The 19,286-nt window shown below is 46.4% G+C and overlaps 2 protein-coding genes across 3 annotated transcripts in view; both read left to right on the top strand.

Annotated features, from left to right (window-relative positions):
• LOC143021484 (neuronal calcium sensor 2) overlaps positions 1 to 19,286 on the top strand; it is a 618,726-nt gene that overhangs the window by 439,446 nt on the left and 159,994 nt on the right. The gene's annotated exons all lie outside the window — the stretch shown is intronic.
• LOC143017645 (uncharacterized) overlaps positions 1 to 19,286 on the top strand; it is a 206,511-nt gene that overhangs the window by 143,895 nt on the left and 43,330 nt on the right. The window lies entirely within an intron of this gene.

The raw sequence follows: 19,286 nt of genomic DNA, 5'->3' as shown, positions 1-19,286 counted from the left end.
TAGGCTTTTGCATTTGCAACATAATAGGGACTGTTACTTGTTCAAGTTTTTCATAAAGTACATGTTCTTGTTTTGCAATGCTCAGATAAAAGCATTACATGCATACATATACCAAGGGCTCTTTCCCCCTTACAGGGAAGGTAGCCAAAGTCAAAGGCATAAAATCCACTTCCACCCATTTCATCCCCACATACTCCACTCCTATTCACCACCCCTCCCTCCCTCCCTCCCTCCCTCCCTCCCTCTTATCTTGGCTCCTCCTGGATGACGGGTAATCTCTGCATCTCGACCACTGCCATGGGTCAGAAGCAATGTAGTAAGACATTTTTGAATTTCGAATCCCGCTTTTTAATAGTATAATCATCAATACCTACATAAAGTACTTGTACTTAATTACAGTGGCATGTACTTAGACCTAAGTACATAGTAGAATTACTGTACTTGTACTTGAAAAACATGTACGTACTTTGACCCAACCCTGGTTGATGGAGCCAAATAGCCAATCAAAGGACCAAAATGTTTGACTTAGCCAACTCACGAAAGACTTTGAGACAAAAAAAAAAAAATTGTCTTCCATTTTCTCTCTTCTTGTTTGTGTGTGTGTGTGTGTGTGTGTGTGTGTACACAGAGTCTTTGAGACAAAAATGTTGTCTTCCACTTTTTCTCTCTCGTGTGTGTGTGTGTGTGTGTGTGTGTGTGTGTGTGTGTGTGTGTACACAGAAAATCTATGAGACAAAATTTTTTTCTTCCATTCTACCTCTCTTCTTGTGTGTGCGTGTGTGTGTACACACAGATTTTTCTTGTCATGACGTGTCTATGACGTATGTACAAGTGGCAGTTATCAAAGCGTGCCAGTACATCCTGTCTACGTGAGTTTCCTGCCACATCGCTTTTGTCACCTTCCACACTCTGGCATCTGGGAGACATGGAATAGGGCCCTCGAGTTGAAAGGGTCGAGGGTGTATAAATGCATATACAGGGGAGCCCAAGAGGTCGAAGTGTCTGGTACTGAATAAAAATCCATATTCTAGCCATAACGTTTCATTTGCCACCTCACCTATACACACACACACACACGCACACACACACACACACACACACACACACACACACACACACACACAGATATATATATATATATATATATATATATATAATATTTTATATTTTTATATATATATATATTTATATATATTCTTATATATATTTATATATATATATATATATATATATATATATATATATATATATATATATATATATATGTGTGTGTGTGTGTGTGTGTGTGTGTGTATTGTAGCGAAACTAGTCAAGAATAAAACTCGGATTAAGATTCCAGTCTTTCCTCTTCTCCCTCACTTCAACTTGTCATAATGTCTCAGCATAAGTATAAATGTATATAGGATGCCAGTGGCAACACACACGTACGATTCGGCGCTATTTGGCACCAGTGCATATGGAGTGGGATGCCAAACCAGAGGGCGTGTCCAGCAAGTGCCATGGAGGAGACGAAGACAAAACAGTTGTTTTATCGTTAAGACAGACAAATGAAAAATAAAGATTAATTTATTTAGAACCATTTTACAGTCTAGCACCATTTAGAACGGTTTTTCAAAACAGAAATTTTAGAAAGAGAAAACAGAGTTCAACTGAGCAATCTCTTGTTGGCCTGTGAATTAGTGTTTTATATAACATTATTGAACAGAATGTTCAGCGTTCAAGCGGTGTTCAGAATCGAGTTACATCACGTTTCCGTTTACTCATCTTCAGTCGCTCACGCAAGTTTCTTTGTTCCAGTATTTGGAACTCTCCAATATTGGGAACGAAAACTAGTTTCGAAAATGTACCAATATATATATATATATATATATATATATATATATATATATATATATATGTCTATATATATGTATATATATTTTTATATATATATATATATATATATATATATATATATATATATGTGTGTGTGTGTATATTAGAGAACTATATGTACAATCTTTATTCTGGGAATATTCTAATTTGGGGAGTTTTTGATATTCGAAAGGCTCCGAAAATATAAAAAATAAGATTCTAACAACAGAAATCTCTTTACGTACAATTGTTTCCACTTCTAAGTATTACAATATGTATGTACAGTATATCCTCTGTATGAACGAGTTTTGGGTGCTTTTGTTCACGTCGGAGATGAATGGGTCGAGTTCAAACCTCTGACATTTTGAACGGAGTCGACAGCTCTCTCGCTGCCTTAGTCTCGCCCAGCAGACAGCTGCTGAACACATTTCCTTTCCTCAACCCAAAATTGCCTCTCTCTTCTCTTCTCTCTCTCTCTCTCTCTCTCTCTCTCTCTCTCTCTCTCTCTCTCTCTTCTCTCTCTCTCTCTTTCTCTTTCTCTCTCTTTTCTCTCTCTTCTCTGTCTCCCTCTCCTCTTCTCTCTTTCCCTCTTCTTTCTCTCTCTCTATCTCTGTCTCCCTCTCCTCTTCTCTCTCTCTCTTTCTCTCTTCTCTGTGTCCCTCTTCTCTCTCTCTTTCTTCTCTCTTACCTCTATCTCCCTCTTCTCCTCTCTCTTCTCTCTCCTCTTTCTCTTGTCTCCCTCTCCTCTTTTCTCTATCTCTCTCCACTCTCTTCTCTCTCTTCTTCCTCTCTCTTTCTCTCCCCCCCTCTCTCTACATCATTTCTATATACATCTACCATCCAACCGAAACTTCTGTAACTATTTGGTGGCCCAGTATAAAGCATTAACTGCTTATTTTATGTAGCTCATGTTCTAGGGAGTTGGATGACCCCGTAACGGCCCACCAGGTCACTCGCCAGTCTTTTATGGTCGTAGACTAGTTCCTGGTCAAAAAATAAAATAAATAAAATAAAATAAATGAAAAAAGGATAGAAACGCAGGTTATTGTTGGCTGAGTTATAGGGATAGGAGTTCCCCATCACCTGAACAGAATCGTTGGACACTTGAATAAAAAAGGAGAGAGAGAGAGATTCCCCCACAGTGTCAGTGGACCAAATTGGACCAGACACCAATTTGGACAAGACCTTGATGGTTGGCCCGCTCGATGTGGACCAACGGGGCTGGTTGGGAGTGAAAGAGCTGGGTTTGGACAAGCAGATTAAAGCTACGGTTACACTAGTCAACGGAATGGTTGGATTCCAACGATTCGGTTGGATTTCGTCCAAGGTTGGAGTTTAACCGCCCATGCCCATTCCGTTGACTAGTGTAACCGCACCTTGAGTTGGGTTAACTAAACCGGGTTGGGTTAACCAGGATTCCCAGTGAACAGAGGGGTTAAGATGGGTTCCTTGGTGTGATTAGCAAGTTGGTGGGGAGAGGGGATAAGGTTGTGGGGAGAGGGGAGGATGTTTGTAAGGAGGGGGAAGGGTATCGGGGAGGGGGGAGCTTATAGAGAAAGAGGGGTTTGGGGGGGGAAGAGGGGAAGAGCCTCGCGGGGGGAGGGGGCTTACAAGGAGAGGAGGAGAATCAGGGGAAAGGGGGGAGAATCTTGTGGGGGGAAGGGGGGGGGGAGAGGCGCCCAGGCAGCGCCGGGGACAATCTGAGCTCTGTTATTCATAAGAGCCTCAAGTTGCCGCAGTGGCTAAGAGGGGTGCACGCACACACACACACACACACACACACACACACACACACACACACACACACACACACACACACACACACACACACAAACACACACAAATCCACCCTTTACCCCAGTATCCCTCATCCCATACTCCTTGTCTCTCTCGTTGTCGTAGTCCTCCTCCTCCTCATCTTCCTCCTCTTCATCATCCTCCCCTTCCTCCTACTCCACCCCCTCCCTCTCTTCCCTCACCTTCGTCGCCACCTCCTCCTCTTCCTCCTACTCCACCTCCCTCTCTTCCCTCTCCTTCGTCTCCACCTCCTGCTCTGCTCCTCCTCCTCCTCCACCTTCCTCCTCCCCTCCTCCTCTACCTCCTGCTCTTGCTGCTGCTCCTCCTCCGCATCCTCCTTTTTATCATTACCATCATCATTATCATCATTCTCATCATCATCCTCATCACCTTCCTCTCTCATCTTTACCCTCATCTTTCCTTTCACTCCTCCCTCTCTCCTTCATTTCCTCCTCCTCCTCTTCCTCCTCCCTCCGCCCCTCCTCCTTAATTATCACCATCCTCATTCTTGTGTCCAACCTCCTCCCCACTCATCCTCCTCCTCCCACTCCCAGTCCTCCTTTTCCTTTCTCCTCCTCCCACTCTTCTTTCTCCCTCCTCCTCCTCCTCCCCTCTTCCTTCTCCTCCTTCAAATTATCATCATCATCATCATGTTCGTACTCTTGTTCCTTCCGTTCCTGCCCCTTTTTATCTTCCTCCTCTTCTTCCTCTTCTTCCTCCTCTTCCTCCTCTTCCTCCTCCTCCTCCTCCTCCTCTTCCTCCTCCTCGTCGTCGTCTTCATCGACGTCATTACCACAACATCCCCATTCTCATGGATGACCACCGTCACCATAAATCAATCAACCAATCAACCAATCAATCCGTCCGTCACTCACTCACTCAATCCCTCGACGGGGAGGGCCACCCCGTGGGAGCGCATAGCCGCGCTCGCCCTTCTCCAGCCCCGAGGAGGTTCTCGCACTCCCCCTTCGTCATAAGTAATAACGTCAGTTTTCATTTCCTACGCTGATGGGGATCCGCCATCATGTCCTCCTCCTCCTCCTCCTCCTCCCCCGGTTATTGCCCCCCCCTCTTCCTCTTCCTCTTCCTCTTCTTCCTCCTCTTTCTCTTCCTCTTTCATTTTCCTCTTCATCCTTTTTCGTTTTCTTCCTCCTCTTCCTCGGACATCTCGTGGACATACCACAACTCTTCCTCTTGTTTCTCTTCTCTCTCTTCCTCCTCTTCCTCCTTTTTTCGTCTTCCTCTTCTTCCTCTTCTTCCTCTTCCTCTTCCTCTTCTTCCTCAAACATCTCGTGGACATATCACAACTCTTTCTCCTCTTCCTCTTCTTTCTCTTCCTCTTTTATTTTCATTTTTCTCTTCATCCTCTTTGGTTTTCATCCTCTTCCTCTTCCTCAGACATCTCGTGGACATATCACAACTCTTCTTCCTCTTCCTCATTTTTCGTCTTCCTCTTCTTTCTTTTATTTTCCTCTTCTTCCTCCTTTTTCGTTTTCCTCCTCCTCCTCCTCCTCTTCTTCAAACATCTCGTGGATATACCACAAATCCTCCTCTTCTTGCTCTTCCTATTCTTCCTCTTCTTTCTCTTCCTCCACTTTCCTACTCTTTCTCCTTTTTCGTCTTCCTCCTCTTCTCCATTCTGTTCCTCCTCCTCCTCCTCTTTCTCCTATTTATTATCCTTCTTTGTCCTCCTCCCCTTCTCCTCTGCTTCTTTTCTTCTTCCTACTTCTTCCTCATTTCCCTCTCACTCCTCTTTGTATCTCTCTTCTCCCTCCTCCTCCCCTCCTTCTCTCCTCTTTCTCCTCCTCCCGTGCTCCCTCATTCGTCCTCTCTCATAGCCTCTCTCTCCTCTTTCTCCGCCTCTTCCTCCTCCTCCTCTTCGTCCCCTCTCTCCTCTCCTCCTCCTCCTCCTTCAGTACTCCCTCATCCCCACCTTGCTAAACAAGTCACACGATTTGAATAGAGCAGTAAGAACCAGGATAAGCTATAAAAGGGTTCACCCAGGATATAGACCCTCTTCTATACCTTTTGGCATCACATAGATCAATACTATAGACATTGGCCTCTGGAGTTCCGAAGGGGGAAGTGCTGGACTCCGCATGGTTTCTCCTGGCACGGTTCTTCTTCTTCGAGCGCCCGAAGCTTCTTCTCGACCCACTTCTTCTTCTTCTTCGACGTCGTCGTCGTCGTCTTCCTCTTCTTATTCCTGTTCCTGTTCCCAGTCTTCATCCACTTCCTCTTCCTCGTCTTCCTCTTCCCCGTCCTCGTCTTCCTGTTCTTCTTATTCTTGTTCTTGTTCTCAGTCTTTATCCTCTTCCTTTTCCTCGTCCTCCTGTTCTTCTTGTTCTTGTTCCCAGTCTTTATCCTCTTCCTTTCCCTCGTCTTCCTCTCTCTCTTCCCCTTCCTCGTCTTCCTTTTCCTTGTCTTCTTCTCGTATTCCCAGTCCTCGTCCTCTTCCTCGTCTTCTGTTCCTGTTCCCACTCTCCTCTTCCCTTCCTCTCCCTCTCCCTTGTCTTCCTCTTCCTCGTCACTCTTTTCCTCTTCCTTTTACTCGTCTTCTTCTGTCCTGAAAATGCGACCCCCCTCCGCCCTGGGGGGGTTATCGAGCCGAGGGCGACCTGTGAGTGGTGAGGCCAACGCGCGCAGAGTGGGCCTCCGTGCTGTGCTTGGAGGAGGCGGAGGCGGAGGCGGAGGCGGCAGCGGACGAGCCAGTTTGATTAAAGGTGAACGAGGCATTTGGCAACGTTCTCAATTACTGCAGAGTGCCACGGGCTGGCCCTTCTTCCCCGTGGCACTCCTTACCCGTGGCACTCCTTCCCTCAGGTCTTCCTTCCCCGTGGCTCTCTTTCTTCCTGGCCCTCCTTCCCCGTGGCACTTCTTCCCTCTGGCCCTCCCCTGTGGCACTCATTCCCTCTGGTCCTCTTCCCCCCGTGGCTTTTCCTTCCCTGGCCCTTCTTCCCTGTGCCCCACCTTCCGTCTGGCACTCAGTCCCTCTGGCCCTCCTTCCCTGTGGGACTTCTTCCCCGTGGCCTTCCTTCCCTCAGGCATTCCTTCCCCTAGGCTTTCCTTTCCTTAGGCCTTCCTTCCCTCAGGCCCTTCTTCCATTGGCACTCCTTCCTTGTGGTCCTTCCTCCAGGCAATTCCTCCCTTCCTGGCCATCTCTTCCTGCTTCTACCCCTCCCTCCCCCCCTCCTCCCCCTCCCCCTCCCCTTCCCTTCCTCCTCCCTTCGTGGCCATCATTGGGACCGCCTCCCTCCTCACACCTCCCCCCTCCCCTCCCTCCCCCTCTCCCCTCTCTCGTCTCTTCCTCCTCCCTCTGCTCTCTCCCTCTACCCTCCTTTCATCCCTTCCTCTCCTCTCTCTCGTCTCTTCCCCCTCACTCCCTCTCTCTCCTCCTTCCTCCCTCTCTCCTTCCTCCTCCCTCTCTTTCCTCCTTCCCTCTCTCCTCTCCTCTCCCTCACTCTCTCCTCCCTCCCCACTCTCCTCCCTCCCCTCTCTCCTCTCTATCCCATCTCCTCTCCCTTCCTCCCCTCTCTCTCCCCTCTCCTCTCCCTCCCCTCCCTCTCCCCTCTCCCCCCTCCCCCTCCTCTCCCCCCTGGCCCACCGCTCGCCCGCCAACTCGTAAACATGTCGTTGGTTCCATGGTCGCTGGTGCTCGGATACAAGTGACGTCATAGTGGTGGTGGTGGATAGTGGTGGTGGTGGTGGGTAGTAATTGTTATGGTGGATAGTGGTGGTGGGTAGTGGTGAATAGTGGTGGCGGTGGGTAGTTGTAATGGTGGATAGTGGTGAGTAGTGGTGGTGGAAGGGGTGAGTAGTGAATAGTAGTGGGTAGTGGTGGTGGTTAGTAGTTATGATGGATAGTGGTGGGTAGTGGTGAAGTTGTGGTTAGTAGTTATGGCGGATAGTGGTGAGTAGTGGTGGTGGTGGAAGTGGTGAGTAGTGGTAGTGGTTAGTAGTTATGGTGGATAGTGGTGAGTAGTGGTTAGTAGTTATGGTGGATAGTGCTGAGTAGTGGTGGCGCACAGTACATGCACAACACGTACACACACACACACACACACACACACACACACACACACACACACACACACACACACACACACACACAAGCGTTTTAAGATTTCATTCCTTCCCCCCTTCGTTCTTCTTTCATTCTTTGCGTTTTTCTTTCTTTTTTCGTCCGCTTTTTTTTTATCTTCTTCTTTTTCTTCCTTTCCCCCTTTCTTTCGTTTTCTTTTTCGCTCTTCTCTCTTTTTCTTTCTTTATTTCCCGCTCACGTAGTCTGTCGGTTTCTCTTCTCTCTCCCTTTCTCTCTTTCTCTCTTTTTCCCTTTCTTTCTCTCCCTTTCCCTTGCTCTATTTCTCTCTCCCACCTCTCTCCCTCGCCCTCCCTCCCTCCCTCCCTCCCTCCTTCTCTGTCTATATTTGTCTCTACCAGTCCATGTTTTTCGCTCTCCCTCTCTCCTCTCCCTTCCCTCCCTTCCCCCTCCCCCCTCCCCCCTCTCCCCCTGTCAAGGAGGACCCTTCAGGTCAGTCCTATCGGTGTATCAGTGACCTGGGAGCGAGCCTGAAACATATATTGCAACTCGGGTTGGGTGCTGCAATTGGCATCGAGTTGATTGCTTTACATTGTCCGGCATATTCATTATTATTGATGTTATATAATTATTATCATTATTATTTTATCATTACTATTATTATTATCATTATTATTATTATTTATTATTATTTTATTATCATTATTGTTGATATTATTATTATATTCTTTATTTTTATCATCTTTATCACTGTGCTAACAAGTTGAAAACCGTGAGAATATACACGCACACACGCACACAATATATGAGCTATGAGCTCTCAGCTCTCATCCAGGAGGGGAATAGCTATCGATCACGAGTCCAACACATGATCTATTACTGCTATGAAAGACACACACGTGCGCGCGCGCGCATACACACACACGCTGGGAAGAGTGAAGTGGATTGTCAGAGGTTTAGGATCGAAACGAGAGATGGGGGACGTGTGAGGTATCTCTCTCTCTCTCTCTCTCTCCCTCTCCGTTTCTCCGTCTCTCTTCGTGTCTTTCTCTGTGTCTTTGTTTTCTCTCTCTCCGTTTCTCTCTCCTTTTTCTCTATCTACATATATATATATATATATATATATATATATATATATATATATATATATATATATACATCTATCTCTCTCTCTCTCTCTCTCTCTCTCTCTCTCTCTCTCTCTCTCTCTCTCTCCCTCCCTCTCTCTCTCCCTCCCTCTCTCTCTCTCTCTTGCCCCCCCCCCCCGTGTTGGATTAAGACAGATTTTGTGACCCTCAGAGGTTCACGGGTAAAGTTTTATCTTGAAAGTCCAGACTACTACTACTACTGCAACAACAAATACGAGTTGCATCGGGGCGTCTATCTGGACTGCCCGTCACTGGACCTGAATGGCGATTAAGATAAGGAAAGAGGTGATGGACAAGAACTCTACGCCAGGAGACGCTTAACTCCGGCCGAAGCCTGGGGCAGGTAACAGACAGTCACTGGTGGGACTCGGTGCATCGGTGCGGGATTCGAACCTGCAACTAAGCGAATGCGAGACCAGCACGCTTACGATTACGCCACTAGTCAAAAGAGTGAGGGAGGGAGAGGGGAAAGGGTGAGAGGAGGGAGAAGGGAAAGAGAGAGGGGAAATGGTGAGAGAAGGGAGAGGGGAGGAAAAAGAGAAGACTCTTTTCTGTTGAATAAAATCGCCTGACGACAAACCAAAATATGCCTACAAGTCGTTTTCGCAGGTCATTCGAATTCACGACCCTATGTGGACGGTGGTTATGTGTGTAGCCACCGCGTGTGTGGGCTCAAACAAGAGGTAATGAATTTCATGAAAAACAAATTACAGATATTCCAACTAGTTAATTCTTGTTTGTTTGCAAACGCTTGGAATAGGAATGGGAATGGGAATGAGCGCCACTGTAGTGATGCTCATGAAGGGGAGAGAGGGGAAGGGCAAGGGGAAAGGAGAGGAGAGGGGAAGAGGAGATTCAGAGGAAAGGGGAAGAGGGGGGAGGGGAGGAGGACAATGGAAGAGGAGGAGGAAGGGGAGGGGAAGACGAAGAGGAGAGTTGAAAAGGGTAAGAGGAGGGGGAAGGGAGGAAGAGGGAAGAGGAAGGAGAGGGAAAATGGAGAGAAGGGAGAGGGGAAGAGAAGCGAAGGAAGAGGGGAAGAAGAGAGTTAAAGAAAAGGGGAAGAGGAAAGAAAGGGAAGAAGAGGGAAAGGGGAGGAAAGGGAAGAGGGGAGGGGAGGAACAAATAAAGATCCTTCACTCCTCATTCGTCCTTCCTCCTCCCTCCTTCCTCCTCCTTCCTCCTCCTTCCTTCTTCTCCTTTTCTTCCTCTTTTCTCCTCTTTTTTCTCTTTCTCTTCCTTGTTTTTCTCTTTTCGTCTTTCTCTTTTTTACTCCCTTTTCACTTTCCTCTTTTCTTTTCCTTTTTCTTTCTTTTCCTCTTTTTTTTCTTTTTTCATTCTCTTTTCCCTCCCCATTGCTTTTTCTCTTATCCGTATTTTTCCTCTTTTTTCCTCTTTTTCTTTCTCATATTTTTTATTTTAATTTTTTCCTTCTTTTTCTCTCCCTCCTTGTCCTCCTTCCTTCTCCCCCTTCCTTCTCACCTTTCTTCTCCCCTTTCTTCTCCCCTTTCTTCTCCCCTTCCTTCTCCCCTTCCTTCTCCCCCTCCTCCCCATATATCAAATTCCCCCCAACTTCTATACCCCCCATTTCTCCACCCCTTTTCGCTAACCTCCCCTCCTTCCTCCCACCTCCTCCCATCCCTGTGTTACTCCCCCCAATCCACTCCTCCCCCCACTTCCCCCATTTCCTTATTTCGTTTAGCCTCTTCCCAATTCCCCCGCTCCCCTCCAGCCGCCGTTTTCTCATTTCCTCCCCATCATCTCCCCACCCTTTCCCAGAAATTCCCTTCTCGTTTTCCCCCCAATTATTTCTCCCCATCTTTCCTTACCCATAATCTCTTCAACGCACCGACCACACCCATCTCTCATCCCCCACCCACATTCCACCTCCCATCCCCCCTATCACCCATCATATCCCATCTTTCCCCCCTTCCTATCCACTATCCCCCCAATCCTACCAACTCTTCCGCTCATTGACCATCCTTTCCTCCCCACATCCTATCCACCATCCTCCCTCCACCTTGCATCCTATCCACCATCCTCCCCCTCCCCCTCTCCTCCCCTCTCCCCCTCCCCCTCTCCTCCCCTCTCCCCCTCCCCCTCTCCTCCCCTCTCCTCTCCCCATCTCCCCCTTCTACATCCTTTCTCATTTCCCCCGTTCGCCTACCCAAGGCCCCCCCACCTCCCTTTCCTTCTTTCCTTTCTATGCCTTCTTTCCCTTTCCAATCCATTCCATTTCATGCCAATCTTTCCCAATCCTTCTTTGTTTCTTAAACATTTTTTTTTTACCTCCAATCCTTCTTCCCCTTCCAATCCCAGCCTTTCCCATTCCTCTCCCTCCCTCAGTTCCCTCCCATGCGTCTCCGTACTCCTTTCCGTCCCCCCATTTCCCCTCCCATTTCCCCTCCCCCTTATCTTCCCCCTTCCTCACCCGCCCAACTCCCCTCCCCTTGATTCAACTCCCCCTTTCCCCCCTTTCCCCCTTTCCCAACTCCCCTGTATTCGGCTCTTCCTTTCCCCTCACCTTCCCCCTTCCCCCGCACCTCCCCCCTTACATTCCCCCTTCCCCCTTTCCCACCCTCCCAAACCCCCTCCCCTTTATTCAACTCTCCCTCCGCCCTTCCCCTCCCTCTCTCTCCTCCTTCCCCACCTTCCCTACTCCCTTCCCCTCCCCTGTATTCAACTCCCCCTCCCCTCTCGCCTTCCCCCTTCCTCACCCTCTCAACTCCCCTTTATTCAACTCTCCCCCTCCCCTCCTCCCTCCCCCCCAGACTCTCTTTCTTTCTCTCAGAGGAACGGAGGAGCGAGAGAAAGGGAAGAAGTTAAGAATGGCTTGTGGACTAATGCGAAAGCTGTGTCCGTACCCCAAGATTTCGGTGCCATATTGTGCCATGCCGTGCCACGTCGTGCCACAGCGTGCCACACCGTGCCACGGAAGCTCAGGGAGTGGTCCTGTAGGGGACTTCTCGTCTGAAGCTGATTGTTTGGCGTTAAGGGATGAAGTGTGTTATTGGAAGCGGGGTTGACGTACGAGCACATACACGCACGTGTGCACACACACACATACACACACGTACACACACACACACACACACACACACACACACACACACACACACACACACACGTACACACACACAGTTGGTACAATTGCGTATATAATGCATATGTATTTATACACCCATATACTGAATATACTATGTGTGTAACGCATATACACACACACGCATGTATATACACACGCATTTTTTCGTTATTTCCATCTGTTTTTGCAATAATCTTTATCAACCTACATATTCCTAATAGGCTTTTTTATTGTACACATTATTATTTACGGTAAAAAAATGTCGGATTAATATACGAAACGGGTTTAGGTCTCTATGTTCATATAATTCAGGAAATTTTAAATCACAAAACAAATATCATTTGATTCAGCCGTTCCAATTTACAGGGCTGTAATTTAGGGATGATCAATTCATTCATCCATCCACACATACATGCATGGATTCATCCATTCATCTGAACATGCATGTATACATGCATCCATCCACTCGATCGTTCGTTCATCCATGTATTGATCCATCCAGTCATCCACTCACCCATTCATCCATCTACCCATCCATTCATCCATCCACCCACCCATCCACTGATACAGTCACTCGTCTATCCGCCAATTCGTCCAACCCTTCATCCGTTCATCCATCCACCCACCCATTCATCCATCCACCCGCCCATTCATCCATCCACCCGCCCATTCATCCATCTGCCCTTCATTTCCTCCATCCATCCATCTATCTCTCCATCTGAGAAGAGGCCAGCTGACTTCAGGAATCTAAATGATAATCCGAGCAAAGCCGGTTATTCTGTTAGTATGCATACATGCATACATACATACTCCTACATACGTACACACATGCGCACATACATACGTCCATGCATACATACTCCTACGTACGTACATACATGCGCACACACACATATACGACCATGCATACATACTTCTACGTATGTACATACATACATACATGCGGCCATGCGTACGGACTCCTACGTACATACATACACACACACATGCATACATAGGTCTATGCATGCATACTCCCACGTACGTACATACATACGCACACGCATACATATGTGCATACTGAAGATGGAGGAAGTAGACGAGGAACAATGGGAGAATTTTAATGCTTTAACGTTTCGACCCATAGGGTCTCGATCACAAAGCTGTGTAGTTAATTCAATATATGCATACGTACAAACATACCTACATACATACATGAATACCTCCATGCATACATACACCTACGCACGTATATACATACGTACATACATACGCACATACATACGTATATAACATACATGCCTCCATGCATACATACTCCTACGCACGTATATACATACGTACATACATACATACCTCCATGCATACATACTCCTACGTACGGATATACATACGCGCGCACATACATAAAAAGTCCATGCATACATACTCGTACGTACATACATACGTGCACACATATATACTGTACATACGTACATACAAACATACATAGACACGTATATACGTACGTTCATGGATACATACTCCTACGTATGTACATATATTTTCATACATACGCACATACATTTTCATACGTACGCACATACATTTTCATACGTACATACATACGTAGACACTCAAATACATACTTTCCTGCATACATGCTCCAACGTACGTACATACATACTCATACAAATGTACATACTTACGTACATACACGTATACATACATTCATGCATACATATGTGTATACATATGTGCGCACATACATAAATATATGCATACATACATGCATACGTGCACACATACATTGATACATGCATGCGTACTTACATTCATACATGAAGGTATACATATATACATACATTTATACACATACATACCTGTATATGAGAGATTGGGTGGTGGAAGGGAAACGAAGATAGTCTAGGAATTGATTTAACGTTGCGAACACCATGGTCTTCTTCAGTGAGTTGTCATCAGAAATTTTTACACAAGTTTTACATAGGTTTCTCTCAACTGTCTGCTTCTCTAAATACATGCATACATACATACATAAATACATACGTACGTATGTACATACATATGTACAACATACAAATATACTTTACATGTACATGTACATACATATAGATTACCTACACCAAACGGAATTTCCACCTTATATGGGTATAGCTGATTCATCCTACCCATCCACCCATTCCACATTCATCCAACACCCGTTCCCAATTTAGCTCCTCCAATTATTATTATTTCTTTTTTCTTAGGTTATAATGAGATATTTTTCGTTCGTAATGGCTGCCAGAATGCTTCCCGACTCGGAGGCGTCTATCGTCGCTTTTCCTTTTATGTTAATGTGTATTTCACGAAGGTCATACAATTTTTAATTTTGTGCAGTAAAGGTTTCCCCCTCCCCCTTTTTTTTTTTTTTTTTTCTTTTGTCAGTTGAATGTGAGGAGTCTGTGATATATATACTCAGGAATATATATATATATATACACAGTATATATTCTATTTCTTATTTGTTGTATTTGTTGATTTGTGTTTAATTCATTATATTTGTATTTGTTCATTTACTTTGTGCTTAATTATTCATATATTTATTTAGTTGAGTCGATGATTTAATCCGTGACATTTCTTAGAAATATTAGATAATAAATGAACATGCAAATAAATAAATAAATAAATAACAGTTTTTATCATCGTATTGAACGGGTTGAACAAGAAAGATAAGAATATAATGAAGGCGACTGCAAGAGACCATAAGGCCTACACTAGGCAGTCCCATATCCATTACTATCTATCATCTCCATAAAGTTATCAAACCTTCACTTAAAAACAACCGATAGATTCATTCGTTAACCACTCTCTTGGTAAACTAATTCTTGAATATTTCCTTCTTAAATCTTAATCCTCGAGTCATCGTCCCATCGTCTTGGGGTCCTAGTCCATCTGACTCGAATCGTTAGGATGAAACTCGTTACTTTGTTAAAATTATTTGTGTTTCGAGTCACTGTGGCATACGCTATATAATTAATTCTGGCTAACGTTAGGAGATTCGTGACGCCACTGTTGTGGGAAAGGTTGAAGTTTCAGTCTGAATAACGACGAAGACGCTACTGTCATTTGATCTCAAGATTTTTGTTTTTGTTGACCCTAAGGGACTCGACCAGGAACTAAAACAAACCGCCCAAAATCTCTCACATCCTTCTCACAGTCTTCGTGAGACCCCATCCCCAAGACACCTCAGTCTCCGGGCATCCCTCACCCAGAATCTGGTTCTCACAATCTCACCCAAAACTCTCACAGGGTCGCTTATCCATCCACACTCGTTCTCACGAAACCGCCTCCATCGCTTATTCGTGAGTGGCACTAGAGTTCACTCGGACAAAACCACGTCCTCACACAAATTAACTAACCACATTCCTCCTCCTCCTCCTCCTCCTCCTCCTCTTCTTCTTCTTCTTCTTCCTCTTCTTCCTCTTCCTCTTCCTCTCCACCTGTTGCACATTTGACACGGTGTAAACAACAACAGGCGACATTGCTACTCCAGTCTTAAAATGTATTCCTGTAGGCGAACTGGATATGTAAATTTCCATTCCCACCATCCCCCCATTCCTCCCCGTGCCCCCACTTCCCCCATCAACCCTCGCCGCCACGGTTGAGGTGAACGTGTCTGTGATCGTGCATACGATCACGGAACGTTCCTTCAGAGGTGCCTTGCACGCCTCTCACTCGGAACGTAAGAACGGACGTAGGCACACACTCGCGATTAAGCACGTCCTTGCATAAATCACTAGCATATATGTACACACACACGTGCGTGCGCACACACACACACACACACACACACACACACACACACACACACACACACACACACACACACATAATACTTACATACTCCCTTGCCTAAGAGGGTCAGCAACGGGTTACAGTATTGTGATACAGTGAGAGCGCGCGCATATGTGTGTACGAGAGTGTGTGTTGTGAGTAGCCTATATGTGTGTGGGTGTTTGTGTGTGTGTGTGTGTGTGTGTGTGTGTGTGTGTGTGTGGGTGTACGTATTGGAGACCCGGATATCATTGCACATGTTCAAATGTGGGTTGGTTTGTTTCGTTCGGGGATAGAAGTGCCGATGGGACCCAGGTGTCCACCCGCTGTCTCGGGATAAGCAGGGGAAATATTGTCCCCGCGCATGCGTACAGGGAGACAGCCTCTTGTTGTCCTTGTCACGAACTTCAATGTGGGTTGCCCGCATCACCCAAGGCACTGTTCACTGTGTCAGCCAACTCAATTGTTCACACGTGCACATAGTGTAAACACATCAGCCTACTCGTACAGATACTTCGTGTGTGTGCGTATGTGCGTGAGTAGGTAGGTGTGTGAGTGGGTGGGTGGTTGTCAACTTAGTTGTAATATACAGGTTTAGAACTGTACTCATGGTGTCCCGTCTCTTTGCCTCCACTTATCCAAGTTTGCCTTACGTTCTTGTAAGGCTTGGTTATATTTGCATCCAACTTGTTCTATAAGTCTTCACAGTTGTGTGTGTGTGTGTGTGTGTGTGTGTGTGTGTGTGTGTGTGTGTGTGTGTGTGTGTGTGTGTGTGTGTGTGTGCGTGCGCGATGGCTATTTTTTCTGGATATGCCCAGGTCTTTTTTTTTCGGCTGGCTTTTTATCAGTCTTTATCATCCCTTTTTCTCGGGATCTTCATCTTCTCACAAACTTGGGTCATTTTGTGAATGACCTCGTCAAGGAGGACACGACTCCCAGTGCCTCATCATCGTCGAAGACTAAAAGAGTTTCTGAAAAATTTCTGTCTTACCACCATAAAGAATGACACCAAAGTCCTACATGGCATAAGACATAAGACCATTATCCACGTTTCAGAAGACATTCGGTTGTTTATTATTATTTTATTTAAACAACTCGCCCCATGTTGTCAGTGACCTTTGCTACTAGATATTTTGTTCTTTGTTATAGTACACGGGTATTAATTTAGTGAGAGTCTGACAGCCCTCGTAGTTGGACGAAGAAAGCCTCAGAGTCTGACAGCCCTCGTAGTTGGACGAAGAGTCTGACGAAGAAGAGTCTCAGGGCCCGACAGCCCTCGTAGTTGGACGCAGAAGAGTCTCAGAATCTGATAGCCACCGTAGTTGGACAAAGAAGAGTCTCAGGGCCCGACAGCCCTCGTAGTTGGACGCAGAAGAGTCTCAGGGTCCGACAGCCCTCGTAGTAGAGTCTCAGGGTCAGACAGCCTTCGTAGTTGGTCGAAGAAGAGTCTCAGGGTCTGATTGCCCTCATAGTTGGACGAAGAAGAGTCTCAGGAGTCCCTTGACCTCCATCCTCTTCAGAAGCTGGCTCTTCGTCTTTGATGCTTGATGGAGTCCGACCAGGGGTCCACCAACGCCAGCAGGTGGTGGAAGAGGACCAGCGTGGGTCTGATCCCATCTGTGGTTGGGGTCTCTTACCCACCTCTCCCCCTCCCCCCTCCCCCTCTCCCCCTCCCCCCTCCGTTTCTCAGCTAAACAAGATCGTGTGGCGCCAGAATAAAATTTCTGAAGCGTAAATCTGTTCCACCTCATCTAAGTTGAACGAAATCATTTGGCGTTAGGTAGAATTTTTTTTTTAAAGTGTAACATCAGACGAATGGGTTCAAGTCGAGGAGGAAAAGGGTGGAAGTGGAGGGCCTACAAGGGTGACCTTGACTTGGTTCGTAATGAGCTAATCTTAAGCGGCCCATACACGATCAATTATATTGCGCAATTTCATTGTCAATACTCTGAATTGACAATTAAATTGACCGTTTATGGGTGATATATCGCTCATACACGGTCAAATTGGGTGACCTCTTCAGGGATTGGTCAACATTTAATTGCATTTATTTATTTATTATTATTGTTGCTATTATTTTATTCTTATTATTATTCTCGGAGCTTTTGTTTCTTTTATATCCTTTTTTGACATGATGTCCGAGCACATAAGGCAAAGGTGATGAATGCGGACGTAACGAAACGCCTCTAGGTGAAAGACCCTTTCAGCTTGTGGTGTCAAAGATGTTAGGATCTGAAACTTCGTCGGGATATAAAGAAACCCTCCGCAAGACGCGTCAACATAGCGAAGGAGGCACGGGCAGCCATCGCCCTTCCGGCGAGCCAGCGTAGCCGCTGATGGCGCAAGTTGGTGCCGAGAGCTTCGAGCGTCCGTTCTCTGTATTGGTCATCGCCGGGACCCGCAGCTTGCAAGAGTCGACGGCTTATTCAATTAAAACTTGTCAGCAACAGATACCTTCGGTTAGAGGAGGCCGGGGGGGTGGGGACAAGGGGGGGTCTGGTAATATTGGTTTAGGAATTTTGTCCCCCCCCCTCTTTTTTTTATATTGTTACGCGAGGAAGGAGGAATTGGCTGCCATTGCTTAATGGTCTCCTCACAAGATGAGATCGGATGATGGGTGTGTTGGTGGGGACAGATAAATGGATATTGATCATTCGAATATTATCTTATTTGCGAAGGGTAATAGTCAGTGTTACTACTACTACTAGTACTGCTAGTACTAGTACTGCCACTAGCACTACTGTAATAGTGTCCCTATCACATCATGCACCGCTTGTAACACCATCATCACTATCATCTCCAGTACTGCTATTGTATGTATAGCTTCTGTAACACCTATTTGTCCTTCTCTTCCTCCTCCTCCTCTTCATCCTCCCCTTCCTTCTCGTCCTCTTACTCTTCCTCCTCGTCTTCCTCCTATTCCTCTTCCTCCTCCCCCTCCCTCTCTTCCACTTCTACTGCAACTATTCCTCCAACTCCTCTTCCTTTTCCTCCTCCTCGTCCTCTTCCTCTTCCTCTTCCTCCTCTTCTTCCTCCTTCTCTTCCTCCTCCTCCTCTTCCTCCTCCTCTTCTTCCTCCTTCTCTTCTTCCTCCTCCTTTTCTTCCTCCTCTTCCTCCTCCTCCTCTTCCTCCTCCTCCTCTTCCTCCTCCTCCTCCTCCTCCTCCTCCTCCTCCTCCTACTCTTCTCCTCCTACTCTATTCCTGTTCCTACTACTTCTGCTATTTCTTCTGGTACTCCAACCACTCTCGCTACTCCACTACAACACTTCCTTCTCCCCTTTTCCAACCTTATCCTTGTCGTCACCTCCACCTTGTGACCTCGTCCTTCAACACTGACCCTCGACTTTGCCCTCGTCCTTGATATTGCCTTCGTCCTCACCTTTGTCCTCGCCCTCACCCTTGTCCCTCTGTCTCACGGGTCGTCCTTGTCTTCCAACTGTGCTCAGTGCTCCAACAACTCGTAACTACATCTCTCTCTCTCTCTCTCTCTCTCTCTCTCTCTCTCTCTCTCTCTCTCTCTCTCTCAACCCCTCAGCTTCCTCTCACTCTCACTCATCTTCCTCTCTCCCCTCAT

The sequence above is a fragment of the Oratosquilla oratoria genome, chromosome 3, assembly GCF_046742065.1.
Source record: "Oratosquilla oratoria isolate Oo_2021 chromosome 3, ASM4674206v1, whole genome shotgun sequence".
Classification (NCBI taxonomy): Eukaryota; Metazoa; Arthropoda; class Malacostraca; order Stomatopoda; family Squillidae; genus Oratosquilla; species Oratosquilla oratoria.
This window is presented reverse-complemented; position numbering and strand designations above follow the sequence as displayed.